Raw genomic sequence first — 19,068 nt, 5'->3', positions numbered from 1 at the left:
AATGTGTTTCTTTTCAAAATTTTCATTATTTTTTCATTTAAGCGCAAAAAATAAAAATAAAAAACCCCAGAGGTGGTCAAATACCACCAAAAGAAAGCTCTATTTGTGGGAAAAAAAAGGACAAAAAATTCATTTGGGTGCAGTGTTACATGACTGAGTATTTGTCATTCAAAGTGTGAGAGCACCTAAAGCTGAAAATTGGTCTGGCCAGGAGGGGTGTTTAAGTGCCAAGTAGACAAGTGGTTAAACATCAAATTTCAATTTAGTTTTAGTCATAGTCTTTTGACTAAAATGCCATTTTAGTTTTATAAGACAGGAGGACCCCCACCATGCCGACATTCAATGATTGGAGAAAAAGGATTGAGTGACTCTCCCAAAAAAGAATGGACTTTGTGAGCCCAACACGAGGCGGCAATTCAATAAAATTCACATCTTTGTTACAAAAAGGTTAAAACCCCATAAAGTTATAACAAACACAACACCCTCTACTAGACAAAGGTCACCAGATACCCAATAAGCAGACATGGAGGTATGGAACCCATCGTTTGGTTGGTGAGAGGTCCAACAAAAGTATAAACAATAAGGATTATATATAATATTCAAAAAGGTAAAGTCCAAGAACTCCTCCATGCTTGCTTGTCAACGCGTTTCACATCTAATTGCTTCCTCAGGACATGCTGGGTAGGTGCTGATTGACCATGAAGATCACATAAGGGGTGAAGCCACACACAAAGGAAAACCAAATCAGCCCTTTCAAGAATCCAAAGATTCAAATGGAAAGCATTCAATTCCCACGTAGGACACCTGGACCACAAAAAGATTCCGCCCTCCAGGGTGACCAGAAGGAACTGGCAGCTCTATCAAAGGCGAGGTAGTGCGAGTCAGTTGGAGATCAATACGAGGGATTGATAATTCCAACACAAGGATCCAAATGTGAGCATCATATATAGTATCCGCCCCCCTCAGAAGTGGAATTGTCTCTTTACACAATCCTGAATAGATCTTGCCCGCCGCCAGGTAAAGATAAAGAAGCCTTCAGCTTGTATGTCAGGCGTCCCCCACTTGGGAGCTCAATATTGGAGCCAAACCAAAACACCCGATAGGGTTGGGGCACCTTGGAAATCCAGAGGACACGGGGATCCCCGCCAGCCCATCCTCTGCTTATTGGGTATCTGGGGACCTTTGTCTAGTAGAGGGTGTTGTGTTTGTTATATCTTTATGTGGTTTTAACACTTTTTTGGAATAGATGTGAATTTTTATAATTACCGCCCATTTTAGTTTTAGTCATATTTTAGTCATCTGAATTGTTTTAGTCGTATATTAGTCGACGAAAATGGTGTTTAATGTAGTCGATAAAAATATTGTAGTCTATGTAATAAACACTGTTGGCCACTAGATGGAGCTCATGATACAGGAATTCTCTTAGAAAAATGACGGGACGTGTTTTTAGCTTTCGGAATGTTTCTGACATTTATATAACGAATGTTTTATAATTATTCCCCATAAAGTGCATAATGTGATTTTCAGTGCCAAGTCCAATCATTAGTGCCAAATAAACAGCGACAGATCCTCTATAAAGTGCAACTTCACACAATGCGAGATGAAGAAATCTTCAATCCTTTCACTTCCTCATAGATCCGCTCTGTGACCCCCCAACACCAAAATCTCTCCGCCCCCTTTATTGGGGGGCGACTCAGCAGATGTTATTAAATGACTGAGTAGGACTGACCGTGATTAGAGATCTATCCACATAGAAGAGATCCTCTCTCCTCTCCTTCCCCCTAATCTATCAGTACCAGCAATGTACACACATACATATTACACACCAGCAATTCCTTTAGTATCCAAATTCGTTTTTTTACCGAATTTCAACAAATTTGTTAATTCGGAAAAAATTTTTTTCGAATTAGCGGAAACCTGTTTAACAATATTTTTCAGAATATTCATAAATTCTAATATTTGTAAAATTCATAAATTCGGTAATTCAAAAATGCGGAAAAACCCCCAAAAATTAGAAAATCTGAAATATTAACTGATAATAACGTAATTATTACTATTAAATTCTAGGTATTGGAATTTCCTTTCAAATTTGGCCGTTGTTGAACGTAACGAATACGAAGTTGTCCAAAGTTACGAATGAATCTCACATGTTATTTGAGCATTTTTTGCTCAAATAAAACAAAAATCATAGAAATAAATAAATCTTAAATAAAATAAATACACAAACGAATAAAATAAATAATATGTAATAATAGATAAATAATAATTAACCCCTAACCTTAAAAAATGCATTAAATTATTATTTGTAATTATTATTATTATTATTATTATTAATAATAATAACCTAATAATAAAACAAATTACCACACTAACCCTAACAATAAATGAATATAAACAGAAGACAAAAAATATGAACCCCTAACCTAAACCATAATTATTTTTATTAGTTGTAGTAATATTAATAGTAATAATAATAATTATCATAATAATAATAAATTAATACATTTACACCCTAACCCTAACAAAAAAAAAGGACAAAAATAAAAAATTAACCCTCTAGCCCAAACCCCAACACGCAACACCTAAGGCTACTTTTAGACCGGGGGCGTTGTGGGCGTCGGCGGTAAAGCGGGCACTATATTTAGCGCCCGCTTTACCGTAGTTTTAGCGGTGCTATTCGGCCGAAAAACTGTTAAAACCGCTCCCGCAAAGCGCCGCTGCAGTGACGCTTTGCCGGTGGGTTTACGGCGCTGCCCCATTGTTTTCAATGGGAGGGGGCGCTTTAGGAGCGGTGTATTCACCGCTCCTATAGCGCTGCAAAGATGCGGCTTGCAGGACTTTTTTTACCGTCCAGCAAGAGCACCACTCTGGTGTTGAACCCTAATCCTAACCCCTAACACTAATCTTAATATTGAACCCTAATCCTAACCCCTAACACTAATCCTAATATTGAACCCTAATCCTAACCCCTAACACTAATCCTAATATTGAACCCTAATCCTAACCCCTAATAATCCTAACATTGAACCCTAATCCTAACCTCTAACACTAATCCTAATATTGAAGCCTAATCTTAACACCTAACACTAATCATAATATTGAACCCCAATCCTAACCCCTAACACTAATCCTAATATTGAACCCTAATCCGAACCCCTAACACTAATCCTAATATTGAACCCTAATCCTAACCCCTAACACTAATCCTAATATTGAACCCCAATCCTACCCCCTAACACTAATCTTAATATTGAACCCTAATCCTAACCCCTAACACTAATCCTAATATTGAACCCTAATCCTAACCCCTAACACTAATCCTAATATTGAACCCTAATCCTAACCCCTAATAATCCTAACATTGAACCCTAATCCTAACCCCTAACACTAATCCTAATATTGAAGCCTAATCTTAACACCTAACACTAATCATAATATTGAACCCCAATCCTAACCCCTAACACTAATCCTAATATTGAACACTAATCTGAACCCCTAACACTAATCCTAATATTGAACCCTAATCCTAACCCCTAACACTAATCCTAATATTGGACCCCAATCCTAACCCCTAACACTAATCCTAATATTGAATCCTAACCCCTAACACTAATCCTAATATTGAACCCCAATCCTAATCCCTAACACTAATCCTAATATTGAACCCTAATCTTAACCCCTAACACTAATCCTAATATTGAACCCTAATCCTAACCCCTAACACTAATCCTAATATTGAACCCTAATCATAACCCCTAACACTGATCCTAATATTGAACTCTAATCCTAACCCCTAACACTAATCCTAATATTGAACCCCAATCCCAACCCCTAACACTAATCCTAATATTGAACCCTAATCCTAACCCCTAACACTAATCCTAATATTGAATCCCAATCCTAACGCCCAACACTAATCCTAATATTGAAGCCCAATCTTAACCCCTAACACTAATCTTAATATTGAACCCTAATCCTAACCCTTAACACTGATCCTAATATTGAACCCTAATCTTAACCCCTAACACTAATCCTAATATTGAAGCCTAATCTTAACCCCTAACACTAATCCTAATGAAGCCTAATCTTAACTCCTAACACTAATCCTAATATTGAACCCTAATCCTAACCCCTAACACTGATCCTAATATTGAACCCTAATCTTAACCCCTAACACCTAACCCTAACCCTAGCACATAACCATAATTCTAACCCCTTCTCATAACAAAAAAAATAAATTAATAATAATTAAAAAAATAAAATCTATTGGAAAAGCTACAAATCTCAAATACTGAGCTGCAAATGATACAACAGGCGATAATTTTCTCTATTGGCTAATAAAAAAAACACTTAAAAACGCTTTGAAAACACCGTACAAAAACGCATACAAAAGTGCGACAAAACACCAGAAAGAGCGCGATGCTCAGGGGTGCGAACGCCTTAAAGTGATTGGAAAGTCTAGTTTTTTGTTTTTTTAAATAACATGTTATACTTCACTCCTCTGTACAGTTGGTTTTGCACAGAGCGGCCCCCCGATCCTCCTCTTCTCGGGTCCCTCTTCCCTGCTCCTGGCCCCTCCCCCCTGTTCGGAGCCCCCCCACAGCCAGCAGCTATCTATGGGGGGCACCCGAGCCGAATCACAGCTCCATGTGTCCATTCCCCCGAACCCAGCCCCACCCCCTCTCTCCCCTGATTGGCTGACTAACTTTGATTGACAGCGGAGGGATCCAATGGGTGTGCCGGACTGGTGGACATGACTGGAGAGAAGATGGGGGGTCTATGAAGGGAATTAGGGGGGGTGCCACACACAGAGGGGTGTTATCTTAATGCATAGAATGCACCTTCTGCTTTTACAACTCCCTTAAGGCTTCTGTAAAATTGTACTCCCGTGTAGATGACGATATCGCCGAGTTCGCGCTTTTCCTGTGTTCGGCGATCACTAAGGGGCTCAGTCACACCTCGGGGTCCTGGTGCATTGCGTGTTCGGTGACCTCATGTGCTCCGTGGCGGGCTGCAACGCAGGGATGTTGGGGCGGAGTTGCCTTAGTATGTTGGGCAGCACAACACGCTAAACAACGTGTAATGTTGGGGTAAAACATGCGAGCCAACAGGGAAAGCGTGAAATCGGAGCGCTCTTCTTCTACACAGGAGCTGTATCTTGGAAGGAGTTGTATGAGATTGTATGAAATGAGCTCAGTGCTGCTCCCCGGTGGTGGAGTCTGGCACTGCGCTGTGACTAATCCTCCCATGAAAGAGTTAAAAGGGATGGGGAACACGCCTCTCGATCGCTCGGGCCACAATCATCCTTCAGAGTGGAAGGTGAGCTCAGGGAGAGCGGAGAGGAGAGCGCCCGGCGTTGCTCTGCTGGGAGAAGGTAAGTCACATTTTGTATTATTGCGTGCGCGGCGTTTGTGCAATTTGGCGATACAATCTGGCAGATCTCGCGACCTGGAAGCGTTCAGATCTGCGTTCTACTGGGAGAGAAAAAAAAAGATCGTTGTAGAATTTGTAACAATTTTTTCCCATTTTTAGCACAATTTTCTGACATGTCCGTTTTGGGGGGGGGGAGGGGCCACGCCGCTCCGGGGTCTGCACCAACCCACAATCGGGATCCGACGGGCTTTCCGCTTTGTTTTTATTGGATGATAACAAATCTTTTTAGCGGGTGTTTGCTTGAGAGGAAGCACGGAAAAAGCCACGTTTTTTTTTTAGCATATCACACACTTTACAATCGATCGATCTCTTATAGATTTAGTAACAGTTTTTGTAGCGCGAGAGATTTCCTGATTGGATACAAATGTAACATTAAGCCTTTCGTTTCTTGTCATGTGACTTTGGAGACCCCGAGTCATGTGACAAATCACAGCCCTTCGATTTGAACATCGCCCAATCCAATCATTGCGACTTTGTAGAGGTGTCGGCGCGACTTTTCATTCAGAGAGTGGAAATTCACGTTTTATAATTCTGCGACTTTATAGTCTCAGATATAGGCCAGTCCTCTCCTTACATGGCGATTGGGAAATCTAAAGCTGACCCCACACACACACCTTACAATCTGTCCATACAATCAGCCTTACATTCACCAAAACGACACGGTATTGTCAAAAGTATTGGGACGCCTGCCTTTACATGAACTTTAACCACTTCAATACCGGGGGGGGGGGGCACTTAGACACCTTCCCGCCCAGGCCAATTTCCAGCTTTCGGCGCTGTCGCACTTTGAATGACAATTGCGCGGTCGTGCTACGCTGCACCCAAACACATTTTTTTTTTATCGTTTTCTTCCCACAAATAGAACTTTTTTTTGGTGGTATTTGATCGCCTCTGCGGGTTTTTATTTTTTGCGCAACAAATAAAAAAAAAGACAGAAAATTTGGGGAGAAAAAAAAGTGTTTCTGTTAAAAATTTTTGAAAATAAGTACGTTATCTCCTTCAATGACGGGCACTGATATGGCTGCACTGACGGGCACTGATGAGGTGGCACCGATGAAGTGGTACTGATGCGGTGGCACCGACAAGCACTGATGATGGGCACTGATAGGCACTCATAGGTGGCACTAATGGGCACTCATAGGCGGCAGTGATGGGCACTCATAGGCGGCAGTGATGGGCACTCATAGGCGGCAGTGATGGGCACTCATAGGCGGCAGTGATGGGCACTCATAGGCATAGGCACTGATGGGCACTCATGGGTGGCACGGATGGGTACTTAATGATACCGATAGGTGGCACTGCTGGACACTGGTGGGTGGCACTGATGGCACAGATGGGTGGCATTGCTATGCATCACTGATTTTATTTGCTACATGATATTGCCAGTCAGTGCCCATTTGTGGGCACTGATTGGGCTGTCATTTGCACATGTGGATGGTTATGGGGTACATACCTGGCCATCCACATGTTGCCCCCCTTCCTGGTGGTCCTGAGGGCTTTTATGGTGGTCCAGTGTGGACATCCACGGGGGGGCTGCGCTAACAATCAATCAGCGCAGCCCCCCCTATCAGGAGAGCCGCCGATTTACCTATTTCCTATAGGTTCGCTTTTCCTATTTACGTTGTGATCAGCCGTGATTGGACACAGCTGATCACGTGGTAAAGAGCCTCTGCCGGAGGCTCTTTACCGAGATCGGTGGAGCAGTGTGTCAGACCGACACACCGCACCACCGATCGCCGTGATGCATGCCCCCCCGCGGGCGTGCGGGAGCCGTTATCCTGAAGGACGTCATATGATGCCCAGTCAGGATAAATGAACCACCGCCCAGACGTCAATCTGCTATTGACCGGTCGGAAAGTGGTTAATGGCATCCCAGTCTTAGTCTGTAGGGTTCAATATTGAGTTGGCTCCGCCCTTTGCAGCTATAACAGCTTCAACTCTTCTGGGAAGGCCGTCCACAAGGTTTAGGAGGGTGTCTATGGGAAGGTTTGACCATTCTTCCAGAACAGCATTTGTGAGGTCAGGCACTGATGTTGGATGAGAAGGCCTGTCTCACAGTCTCCATTCAAATTCATCCCAAAAGTATTCTGTCAGGTTGAGGTCAGGACTCTGTGCAGGCCAGTCAAGTTCCTCCACCCCAAACTCGCTCATCCGTGTCTTTATGGACCTTGCTTACAAATACTGTAGCTGCTGACTTTTACTATTGGGGTACTTACCTGTCCAGGCGTCCAGCGGTGTCTGAGCCGATTCTTGAACTGGCTCTTGGGTGCTGGTGCCGCCATCTTGGTTAAGGGAAACCGGCAGTGAAGTCTTGTGGGTTCACAGCCGCTTTCCTCCTGCTCATGCGTGAATCACACCGTGCTTTCTAAATGGGCCAGTGGGGGGGTTGGAGGGGCTGAACTTCTGAACTTGTCAAAACCAGGTACCCCAAAATGTGGCAGTGGAGGGGGGAAGCAGATAAGCGGAGCTTCCCTTTTTTGGGTGGAGCTCCGCTTTAATGTGCCCGCTAGCAGGCATCAGATCGCCCCCCGGACTATCACAGTCCTATTATAAGTCTCTGATCGCCGTCAGTAGTAGAATAAAACATTCCAGTATATATATATTGTATATACAGTACCAGTTGTGGTTGGTGCTCAATTTCCTTGAATGGGTGACCCCCAGCCACCCCCTGGCACTCGCTCATTCAATTGCCACTCCCACCAGCTGGCCCGTCACCCACCAGGTCCCCCACCAGCCCTGTACTTACCCCATCTTGTTCGTGGCTTCATAAGCTCCCCCCATCTCCTCCTGGGTTCCATCGGTCGCTTTTCCTCACGGCCAATCAGAACTTGGGACTCACGGCCAATCGGGTCTTAGGACTTCAGGCCCAATCGGACCTGCTTCCTGATTGGCCGGGAGGAGAAACAGGAAGACGTTATCGCATATTAATTCTTTAATGTCACACAACTGGGTGGGCTCCAGGTGCAGGGCCCTGCGCCTCGAGCCAAACCTTTTTGAAGCCAATTAGAGCCTCCGGTTCCAATCACGTGCTTCAAAAAAAAAAATTGCATTGGAATCCATACGTCCGGCATCCCACATGTAGATTAGGGGCCAGGCGCATGAATTGGGGGGGGGCGGCGTCCCTGCGCCCTCATGCCCGCCACTGCACAGTACCATCATTTGTAGACGCCACAACTTTCACCAATTTCACTACAACCAATCAATATACATAGCTACATAGCAGGTGAGGTCGAAAAAAGACACAAGTCCATCAACCTGCGTGTGTCTCTTCAGGTGATAATGAGGCCTCTGGTATGTGTCTCTGGGGAAGGTGCGGATGGCATCACAGATTTCTGACCTAACCAGTTACAGTACATTTTGCCCCCCTGGTGTGTCTTTGTACTGCCTGGTGGGGGTGCGTCGACAGCGAGGTTGTCGCCTCTCTAGAAGAACAGGACCTTCAGGTTCTGTTTGTGTTTTTGCTGTAGAAGTGACAGAAGCTCAGCAGACCCTGAAGCCGTGGAGACCGCGATACCCGACGCAAATCTAGTTCTTCCGCCCAGAAATTGCTGCCGTGCTTGAAAAGGTCACCAAATACTTTGAAAAATATTTTTTTTATGCTATACGTGCCGAGTTCTGGGGTCTCTACACCTGCTGTGCCCATTATGAGGGGTTCCCACCATCACTGTGCTGAGTTCCTGGGTCTGTACACCCACTATGCCCGTTATGAGGGGTTCCCACCATCCCTGTGCTGAATTCCCGGGTCTGTACCCCCGCTGTGCCCATTATGAGGGGTTCCCACCATCCCTGTGCTGAGTTCCCGGGTGTGTACACCTGCTGTGCCCATTATGAGGGGTTCCCACCATCCCTGTGCTGAGTTCCCGGGTCTGTACACCCGCTGTGCCCATTATGAGGGGTTCCCACCATCCCTGTGCTGAGTTCCCAGTCTGTACCCCCGCTGTGCCCATTATGAGTGGTTCCCACCATCCCTGTGCTGAGTTTCTGGGTCTGTACACCCGCTGTGCACATAATGAGGGGTTCCCACCATCCCTGTGCTGAGTTCCCGGGTCTGTACACCCGCTGTGCCCATTATGAGGGGTTCCCACCATCCCTGTGCTGAGTTCCCAGTCTGTACCCCCGCTGTGCCCATTATGAGTGGTTCCCACCATCCCTGTGCTGAGTTTCTGGGTCTGTACACCCGCTGTGCACATAATGAGGGGTTCCCACCATCCCTGTGCTGAGTTCCCGGGTCTGTACACCCACTGTGCACATTGTGAGGGGTTCCCACCATCCCTGTGCTGAGTTTCCGGGTCTGTACCCCCACTATGCCCATTATGAGGGGTTCCCACCATCCCTGTGCTGAGTTCCCGGGTCTGTACACCCGCTGTGCCCATAATGAGGGGTTCCCGGGTCTGTACACCCACTGTGCCCATAATGAGGGGTTCCCTCCATCCCTGTGCTGAGTTCCTGGGTCTGTATACCCGCTGTGCTCATAATGAGGGGTTCCCTCCATCCCTGTGCTGAGTTCCCGGGTCTGTACACCCGCTGTGCCCATAATGAGGGGTTCCCGGGTCTGTACACCCACTGTGCCCATAATGAGGGGTTCCCTCCATCCCTGTGCTGAGTTCCCGGGTCTGTATACCCGCTGTGCTCATAATGAGGGGTTCCCTCCATCCCTGTGCTGAGTTCCCGGGTCTGTATACCCGCTGTGCACATTATGAGGGGTTTTCACCATCCCTGGGTTGAGTTCCCGGGTCTGTACACCTGCTTTGCCCATTATGAGGGGTTCCCACCATCCCTGTGCCGAGTTCCCGGGTCTGTACACCCGCTGTGCCCATTATGAGGGGTTCCCACCATCCCTGTGCCGAGTTCCCGGGTCTGTACACCCACTGTACCCTTTATGAGGGGTTCCCACCATCCCTGTGCTGAGTTCCTGGAGCTTACAATCTAATGGAGACCACAGAAGTTACATTTCCCATTTTACACATGGTAGAGATAGTTAAATCTCCCATTTTATATATTGTAGAGATTTAGTGATAACGTGTCTCCTAAATATTTCATCGATACCACCACATAACTGACACAGGTCACTACTGTCTTCCTTTTTAGGTTCCGTTCTGCAGACCAAGATGGCACAACCTTCCTTCACCACCCATAATCCTCTGGGCAGCCCCGCGGTTCCCCAAGGATGATCACACCTCTGACACCAGAGGGATCTTGATAATGAATGACGTGAGGTAAGACTCTTGATCACCTTCTTTGGGATGTTGGGTTAATTATTAGAGGGCCACAAGGGACCGTAATTGTTTTTTAATCTTTGATACAACCAAAGTTTATTTTAGTGGACATCGTTATAGCATACGGCCACACGCTATGTTGTGTTTGCGTTGCATTTTAGGAATTTTCCTCGATAGTCCCACCATACCTTAAGGGACCGAGTGTGACGGATTTCCTTGAGTGGACTGAGGATGTAGAAATGTATTAAGAGTGCGGGAAATGTCTTATTGAGCTAATTACAATAAGAGTAAGACTAAAAGCGGCACTTTCCGGATAAGCTCACCTGAGTGGAAAATCGGTGTAACTAAAGAAAATAAATCATTCGCCTTCATAGAATACATACCGTGACAATTACACCCTCTAGACTCGCCTTGTGCAGAGATTTTCCACCTTGTGGGGCAGCAATCTAAACACCAGTAGATGGATTGTCACTAGGGCAGGTTAAGCCTTTCACACACATGGTAGCCATTACCAGGTGTTTTAACACACAACAATTACTGCATCCTCTGCTACAATTCTGGGTTTAAAAAATAATAATATCTACATTACTCTCTGCCACACCCAGACAGGAATGTATTATTGTTGAACCTATGCTGCTATGGGTCAAGACAGTGTAAAGCATAGATTAGGGTGAGAGGGTACAGAGTGCAGGGGGTTGGGGATTAGGGTGAGAGTGTACAGAGTGCAGGGGGTTTGGGATTAGGGTGAGAACGTAGAGTGCAGGGGGCTGGGGATTAGGGTGAGAGGATACACAGTGCAGGGGGTTTGGGATTAGGGTGAGAGCATACAGAGTGCAGGGGGCCAGGGATTAGGGTGAGGGCATACAGAGTGCAGGGGGCCGGGGATTAGGGTGAGGGCATACAGAGTGCAGGGGGCCGGGGATTAGGGTGAGAGCGTGCAGAGTGCAGGAGGCCGGGGATTAGGGTGAGAGCGTACAGAGTGCAGGGAGATGGGGATTAGGGTGAGAGCGTACAGAGTGCAGGGAGATGGGGATTAGGGTGAGAGTGTACAACGTGCAGGGAGATGGGGATTAGGGTGAGAGCGTGCAGGGGGCCAGGGATTAGGGTAAGAGCGTGCAGAGTGCAGGGGGGCGGCGATTAGAGTGAGAGCGTACAGAGTGCTGGGGGCCGGGGATTAGGGTGAGAGTGTACAGAGTGCAGGGAGCCAGGGATCAGAGTGAGAGCGTACAGAGTGCAGGGGGCCAGGGATTAGGGTGAGAGCGTAGACTGCAGGGGGCCAGGGATTAGGGTGAGAGCGTACAGAGTGCAGGGGGCCGGGGATCAGGGTAAAGAGCGTACAGAGTGCAGGGGGCCAGGGATTAGGGTGAGAGTGTACGGAGTGCAGGGGGCCGGGGATTAGGGTGAGAGTGTACAAGGTACAGGGGGCGGCGATTAGGGTGAGAGCGTACAGAGTGCTGGGGGCCAGGGATTAGGGTGAGAGCGTACAGAGTGCAGGGGGCCGGGGATCAGGGTAAGAGCGTACAGAGTGCAGGGGGCCAGGGATTAGGGTGAGAGTGTACGGAGTGCAGGGGGCCAGGGATTAGGGTGAGAGTGTACAAGGTGCAGGGGACGGCGATTAGGGTGAGAGCGTACAGAGTGCAGGGGGCCAGGGATTAGGGTGAGAGCGTACAGAGTGCAGGGGGCCAGGGATTAGGGTGAGAGCGTACAGAGTGCAGGGGGCCGGGGATTAGGGTGAGAGCATACAGAGTGTAGGGGGTCGGGGTTAGTGTGAGAGCATACAAGGTGCAGGGAGATGGGGATTAGGGTGAGAGCGTACAAGATGCAGGGAGATGGGGATTAGGGTGAGAGCGTACAAGGTGCAGGGAGATGGGGATTGGGGTGAGAATGTACAAGGTGCAGGGAGATGGGGATTAGGGTGAGAGCGTGCAGGGGGGGCTGAGGAACTGGGTGAGCGCATGGGGCCAGGGATTGGGTCACACACAAGTTGCAGGGGGCCGGGGACTGGGTCACGCACAAGTTGCAAGGGGCCGGAGACTGGGTCACGCACAAGTTGCAGGGGGGTCAGGATTAAGGGTCCAGGGCTCATGCAGCCGTCATCCCCATGACCCAACATCAATCCAGGAAGCCAAGTAGATTTTGAGCTTTGCAATGCAATGGCTCCAACTCGTCACACTAGGCAAGCGTCGGTCCAAATCGGCATGGTCGGAGTGGTCTGCATGCCCTTATGAATGGCAATGCACGTGCAGAGTACTCTACTGGCACTATTTTTGAACTGGTCACTTGCACAGTGTAAAAGTTTAAACACATGCACTGTGGTAATTATGGTGTCGGCTCCCAGGCACAAATCCAGTAATGCCCGTTTTTCAAGAGACTGACCCCTCACAATTGGGACTGTCCCAAGGAAATGGCGACAGATGGTCACCTTAGTTTAGCCATTCTAACCCTTTCCCCCATTACTAAAAAATGTGTTTTAGGGTTAGTCTGTATCCCCATTACTTCCTGTCCATCGAGAAACATAAATGGACATGACAATCTGAGAAAGTTTATATCCTTCTCAATAAAAGTCATAGAACAGATAAGAGTTTATAAGGTCCACTTGCGGACCACCTGCCAGCAATGTACTCCAGCTAGGCTGCCCATGCAGGCAAAGCAACATACCTGCCTGCTTTTGGATTTAGGGTGCGCACATCCTCACCCCGGTGCCGACACCCACTGTGATTGTTTGTAGGAGGAGTCTATCAGCAAGTCCTGGCCATTATTCACAAACCCAAGAGCTCATTCGAGAGCCCTGTGTTGGCAGACAAGGTAGAGGATAAGAAACGGAGCGATTTTTAGTAAAAGCAGCAAACTGTACACGACATACATACTTGCCAACAGTCCAGATTTTTCCCCGGAATCTGGACTTTTTTGGCACCAGCTGCAGCTATTGGCTCCGAAAATATGTCCGCCGCCACGAGATCTCTTTCCGGCTAGCAGGTCTTTCCCCTTGTGTTCAATGGAGAGGGGAGGGGCCTATGATCCATGCAGCCAATCGGCCTCTCTCTTCAGTGTACAAGTAGACAATTCGCTTGTGCACTGAAGCCGGTTAGCTGCACGGATCGGAAGGCCCCTCCCCTCTCCACTGAACACACAGGGAAAGAGACCTGCAAAGACACATGGAGCTGCCACCAACTCTCTGCCCTGTGGCCTGCTGCCGGTCTGTATCCGATGAGAGGCAGAGCCAAGGGACTCTACTAGGGGCACCTGAGATGTAAGGAGGGAATCTGCTGGGGGCACCTGAGATGTAAGGAGTGACTCTGCTGGGGGCACCTGAGATGTAAGGAGGGACTCTGCTGGGGGCACCTGAGATGTAAGGAGGGACTCTGCTGGAAGCACCTGAGATGTAAGGAGGGACTCTGCTGGGGGCACCTGAGATGTAAGGAGGGACTCTGCTGGAGGCACCTGAGATGTAAGGAGGGACTCTGCTGGGGGTACATGATAGCATCTGGTGGCAGGCAATGGGGCAAGTGACACACTCAGGGCTCCTACTGATTCTGCATTAGGGCGAGTTGAACCATTTCATTTTATATTACAAATGTACCCTCTTGTGTCTCCGGTCTAGGACCTCTTCATGCGTTCCTGAAAGTGGCCTCAACTCCACCCGAGCCCAGGCCCAAAGTCACCCCCCCAGACTGGGAAGCTCCCTCAAATCCCCCCCGACAGCTTCAGCACCATCTCACTCCAGCTCTTCCACCCAACAACCTCCAGCAGCTGGGCTGACCCTGGGTATTTAAGGAGGCCTGCCCCCTGCCAATCCAGATTGGGGATTGGTCAGGGCTCCCTAAACACCCCAGGTGGCTCCACCTCCCCTCCCACCTCTCTTTTCAGAAAGCACTAGAAGCCTCTGGAAAGAAATGGGAGGTCCTGATGACACCACCTGTGAGCCACCCAGCCCTACTCTGAGCCACTCAGCCCAGATTGAAAACAAACAGGCCTAGCAACCAGCCAAGCCTGCTTAAAAGTACCTATACTTTGTAGCACACTACTAGAGGGTGCTACATTAGTATAGTGACAGTGTATAGTATTCCCACTGATCAGTTGGGTACAATCAGCCTGCCCATACATGGATCGAATCTCTGCTGGTCCTTGCTGAACCAGCTGAAATTCAAACCATCTATGGCCAGGTTAAGATCAGATTTTCCATCACTTTAGAGATAATTTTCACTTCCTGTTACATCTCAGAGACAGGAAGCAAAGGACTATCTCCCCAGACAAAGACTGCAAGATTTAAAAAAAAAACTTGATGTTTTTTAATCCTTTAGCACTCTATCCAAAAGAAAAAGTTATGATTTTAGATATATTTTTAAGGTGCTGGAAATGCTAGTTACCTGGCGCTGTCATTTCCATGGTCCTTGGGTAGAGCCCTGCCATACCCTCTGCAGACAATTCCATTGTATGCCCAGTGCAACTTTGTGCCATATTTTGGGGAAATGTAAAAATGCTTGTAGCATAGACCTCCCTGGTGTTTATGGAGTTGATTTTTTTTTTAGTTTGGTGCATCCAGATAACTATTTGTATTCTTACCTTTCAGAAAAGGAAGATGTCGAATGACTAGACATGTCCCAGGTCACTGGGTGGTTGATGACCCTCATGGTCCTGTTTGGAACTTTGACACAGTGCCAGGCGGATTGTAATATCAGCATAGATGGAAAAAGGGTCACCTGCAAAGGACAGAATCTCAAGCAAGTCCCTCAAAACCTTTCAGAGAGCGTGGAGTACCTGGATATATCATTTAACGAAATTTCAGAGATGAGAGCCACTGACCTTGTGCAATACCCAAATCTACAAACATTAAACCTGAGCTACAATAATATTTCATACATTGAGAACAGGACATTTCAGTATAATTTACTTTTGTCGAACTTGAGTTTGTTTCATAACCTGCTCACCGAGATTCCCAATTCTCCCTTAATCGATCTTATAAACTTACAGATCCTGGACTTGTCCAACAACCTCTACCAGCGCGTCACTCTTGGGGACGTCTTCAGCACTCTGGTGAATCTGACAGATCTGTCAATGGGAGGTCCTCTGGTCTCCAGCATCTTCAAACATGACTTTGATTCTATTGAAAATATCAGTCTTCATAGGTTTTCTTTGAAATCCAAATCTAGCTTGGGCTATTATGAACCTGGGGCCTTCTCCGTTCTAAACACTCAGAATTTGTGGCTTGACATCGCTGTGGACACAAACGCTACACTGCTGAGTGATATGTTGAAGGATTTGACAAATAAATCTCTCATGAGCCTCAATTTTATAAACTTGTTTGAGTTTTCCTATTATGTGGACAACAAAGACATATTTTCTTATCTACCTTCTATTGATCTACGAGACCTGGTCTTCAACCGAGGGAAATTTAATGAGAATCTTCTATACCTGCTCTTGATGAATGTCCAGATATCTTCTGTAAAGAACCTCTACCTGTTTTCTCTTGATTTTGCCCGTTCTCCAAACCTCGATATATCAGATGTTGCTATTGACAACCTAATTTTGGAAAACCTTGTGATCCAAGATGTCATCAACCCAGATATACTTGGATTTGACTTGACGTTCCCCTGGTTCAGCAAAGTTTCTAACCTCAGCGTCATTAACATGAACTTCAACCAAATCCCTTGCAATGTTTGGGTCCAGTTGACCAATTTAGTCGTGCTCAATTTATCGGGCAACCGTCTCTTGGCCACCTACCTGTACAACCTGTTGTGCAAGAACACTGTGTTACCCAACATTGAAATATTCAATGGTAGCTACAATTCAATGCGCAGTCTGAAGACCATCTCTTTGTTGACGGCTCAGTGGCCAAAACTCACCTACCTTGACTTTACATCCAACAGATTTGGGCTACTCAACGAATTTTGTGTGTGGACATCTAACATCAAAGTGCTTATTTTGAGGGGCAATGTGCTCCAGTACGAGGTGTTCCAGTGTCTACCTACAACTGTGGAATATTTAGACCTGTCCAATTCTCAGCTCGAGCAACTGAATATGAGTTACTTTAACCTGGCAACGAATTTGACGGAACTAAATCTTAGCAATAACAAAATCAAATTCATACCTTACAACTGGAACAGTCCCAGCATTCAAGTGTTGGCATTGGAAGGCAACTCTTTTGGAATTATCGATAAGGTTCCTTTAAATACCTTCCTCAGCTGAAAAACTTGACGGCGGGTAACAATCCTTACTACTGTATGTGTGACCTTTATGACTTCTTTACAGATGTTTTAGAGGGAGGGATCCTTGGTTCTTATTGACTGGCCCAATGATTATTACTGCTATCACCCCAAAATTTAATGGGAACTAGAATTGATAATTTCCGTCCTGGAAACTTGATTGTAATGTTGGGTTGGTGGTGGCCATATCTGCATCGGTGACCGCTTTTGTCGTCATTGTCTGCATGCTCTTGGGTTGGAAATTTAATGCACCGTGGTACATTAAAGCAACTTGTCAAATAATCAAAAGTAGACATCGGTCAAAGAAGGCTACCCAGATCAGAAACTATGACTACCACGCCTTCATATCTTATAGCTGTTTTGATGCCGATTGGGTAAGAAGGGTCCTTCTCCCTCAACTGGAGAACTCCAACCCAGCCTACAAAGTATGCATCCACGAGAGGGACTTTCAACCAGGAAATATGGATTATCGATAACATAATAGAGAACATTGAGAAGAGCCGAAAGATTATCTTCATACTGTCCCACAACTTCATCAACAGCGAGTGGTGTAACTACGAGCTGTACTTCGCCCACCAAAGGGCCATTGGCACGCGTTTTCAGATGTTATCCTGGTGGTTAAGGACAGTGTTGGTATGGAGGACCTGCCGAAAAGATTCATAGGCTACGGAAATTGCTTAGGACCAAAACCTACTTGGAGTGGCCCAAGGAGGACAGCAGACAACCCTTCTTTTGGGTCCAGCTCAAGAACATCTTAGAAAGGACAGTTTAAGCATCATGGGGCAAGATAATTTGACTTATTTTTAGTGAATGTAACTGCTACTGTAGGGCAGGCAATGGCACCCATCAAAGTGAATGTACCTGAAAAAATTCTTAGATCATAAGATTCTTCATTGTCCTTAATGAGGTCTATAATGTAAATATTACTCCATGGGAGGCAAGCTTGCCCCTTACACTTACTGTGAAGCTCTTTTAGACACTTAATCACCAAGACCAGTGGTCTCCAAACTGCAGCCATTAGGGCACTATTTCATCCACTGATACAAAGGGGCAAAATTCCCCTCACTGACACCAATGAAGGGGCACAATCTTTCCCAATGACACCAATAATTGGGACACGATCCTCCAATGACACCAACAATGGGCCCAATGACTATTCCTCCCAATGACACCAACAATGGGGCACAATGACAACAATACCAATGATGGGGCCCAATTTCTCCCAATGACTCCAACGATGGGGCCCAATGACTACAAATTCCTCCCAATTACACAATAATGGGGCACAGTTCCTCCTGCTGACACCAATGATAGGGCACAGTTCCTCCCACTGACACCAATGATGGGGCACAGTTCCTCCCACTGACACCAATGACGAGGCACAATTCCTAGCAATGACGCCAATGATGGGACTCAATTCCTCCCAATGATGGAGCACAATTCCACCCAATAACATCAATGATAGGACACAATTCCTCCACTGATACCAAAGATGGGGTGTTGTTTTCACCCACTGGCATCTAGACCTTTTCTACTGGCTACAGTCCAACCCCCCCCCCCCCAAGTCTGAAGAACATTAGTGAACTGGTTCTTTGTTTAGAACATTTGGAGGTCCTTGACCCAGACCATGACCAAGACCGGAGTTGTATTATTATAAATTGTATATAGAATTTGGTTTAGGACAGATGGGTTCCCGTTTGGGTTGACCTGTCCTCTGATGTCTCGAATTTTGTCCAATTTCTATAGCATATGTAATATAACTGTTGGAAATGTACTCAGAGGTGTTATGAAGGTCTCGATGGTTGTCATGCTAACTTGCTCTGTAAATATTGTATAGAAGTCCGTCCACAGAGCTTATTTCATTTGTAAATTTGCTGTTATAGAGTTTGTAAATCTATTTATGTTTATAAAAAAAAAAAAATCAGTTTATAAAAATATACAGTGTGTCTGTGTTTCTCCAATTGGATTAACAATCTGTACATATTTTCCTTCCCTGGTCCAATAAAGGGTGAGGCCAGAGACAGGTTGGGGAGGAAAGCACATATCAGTGGTTTCCAAACTGCGGCCCGGAGGCTTGTTTTTGCTTATTTTATCTGGTCTTTAAGGTGCCATTTTATTTACTGGCACCAAAAAAGGGCACCATTCCTTTCACATGATGGGGCACATTTCCTCCCAATGATACCAATAATGGGCACTGACTCTGGGCACAGTCCAGC

At 46.4% G+C, this 19,068-nt stretch overlaps 1 pseudogene across 1 annotated transcript; it reads left to right on the top strand.

Annotated features, from left to right (window-relative positions):
* Window positions 1-5,297: 5,297 nt before the first annotated feature.
* LOC143942626 (toll-like receptor 2) lies at window positions 5,298-18,122 on the top strand (annotated as a pseudogene). Its single transcript, XR_013264809.1, has 3 exons — window positions 5,298-5,374; window positions 10,522-10,649; window positions 15,220-18,122. The product of XR_013264809.1 is annotated as a toll-like receptor 2 (transcript).
* Window positions 18,123-19,068: the final 946 nt, after the last annotated feature.

This window comes from Lithobates pipiens, unplaced genomic scaffold (genome assembly GCF_037356315.1).
Source record: "Lithobates pipiens isolate NorthernLeopardFrog02 unplaced genomic scaffold, aLitPip1_a1.2 Scaffold_30, whole genome shotgun sequence".
NCBI lineage: Eukaryota > Metazoa > Chordata > Amphibia > Anura > Ranidae > Lithobates > Lithobates pipiens.
This window is presented reverse-complemented; position numbering and strand designations above follow the sequence as displayed.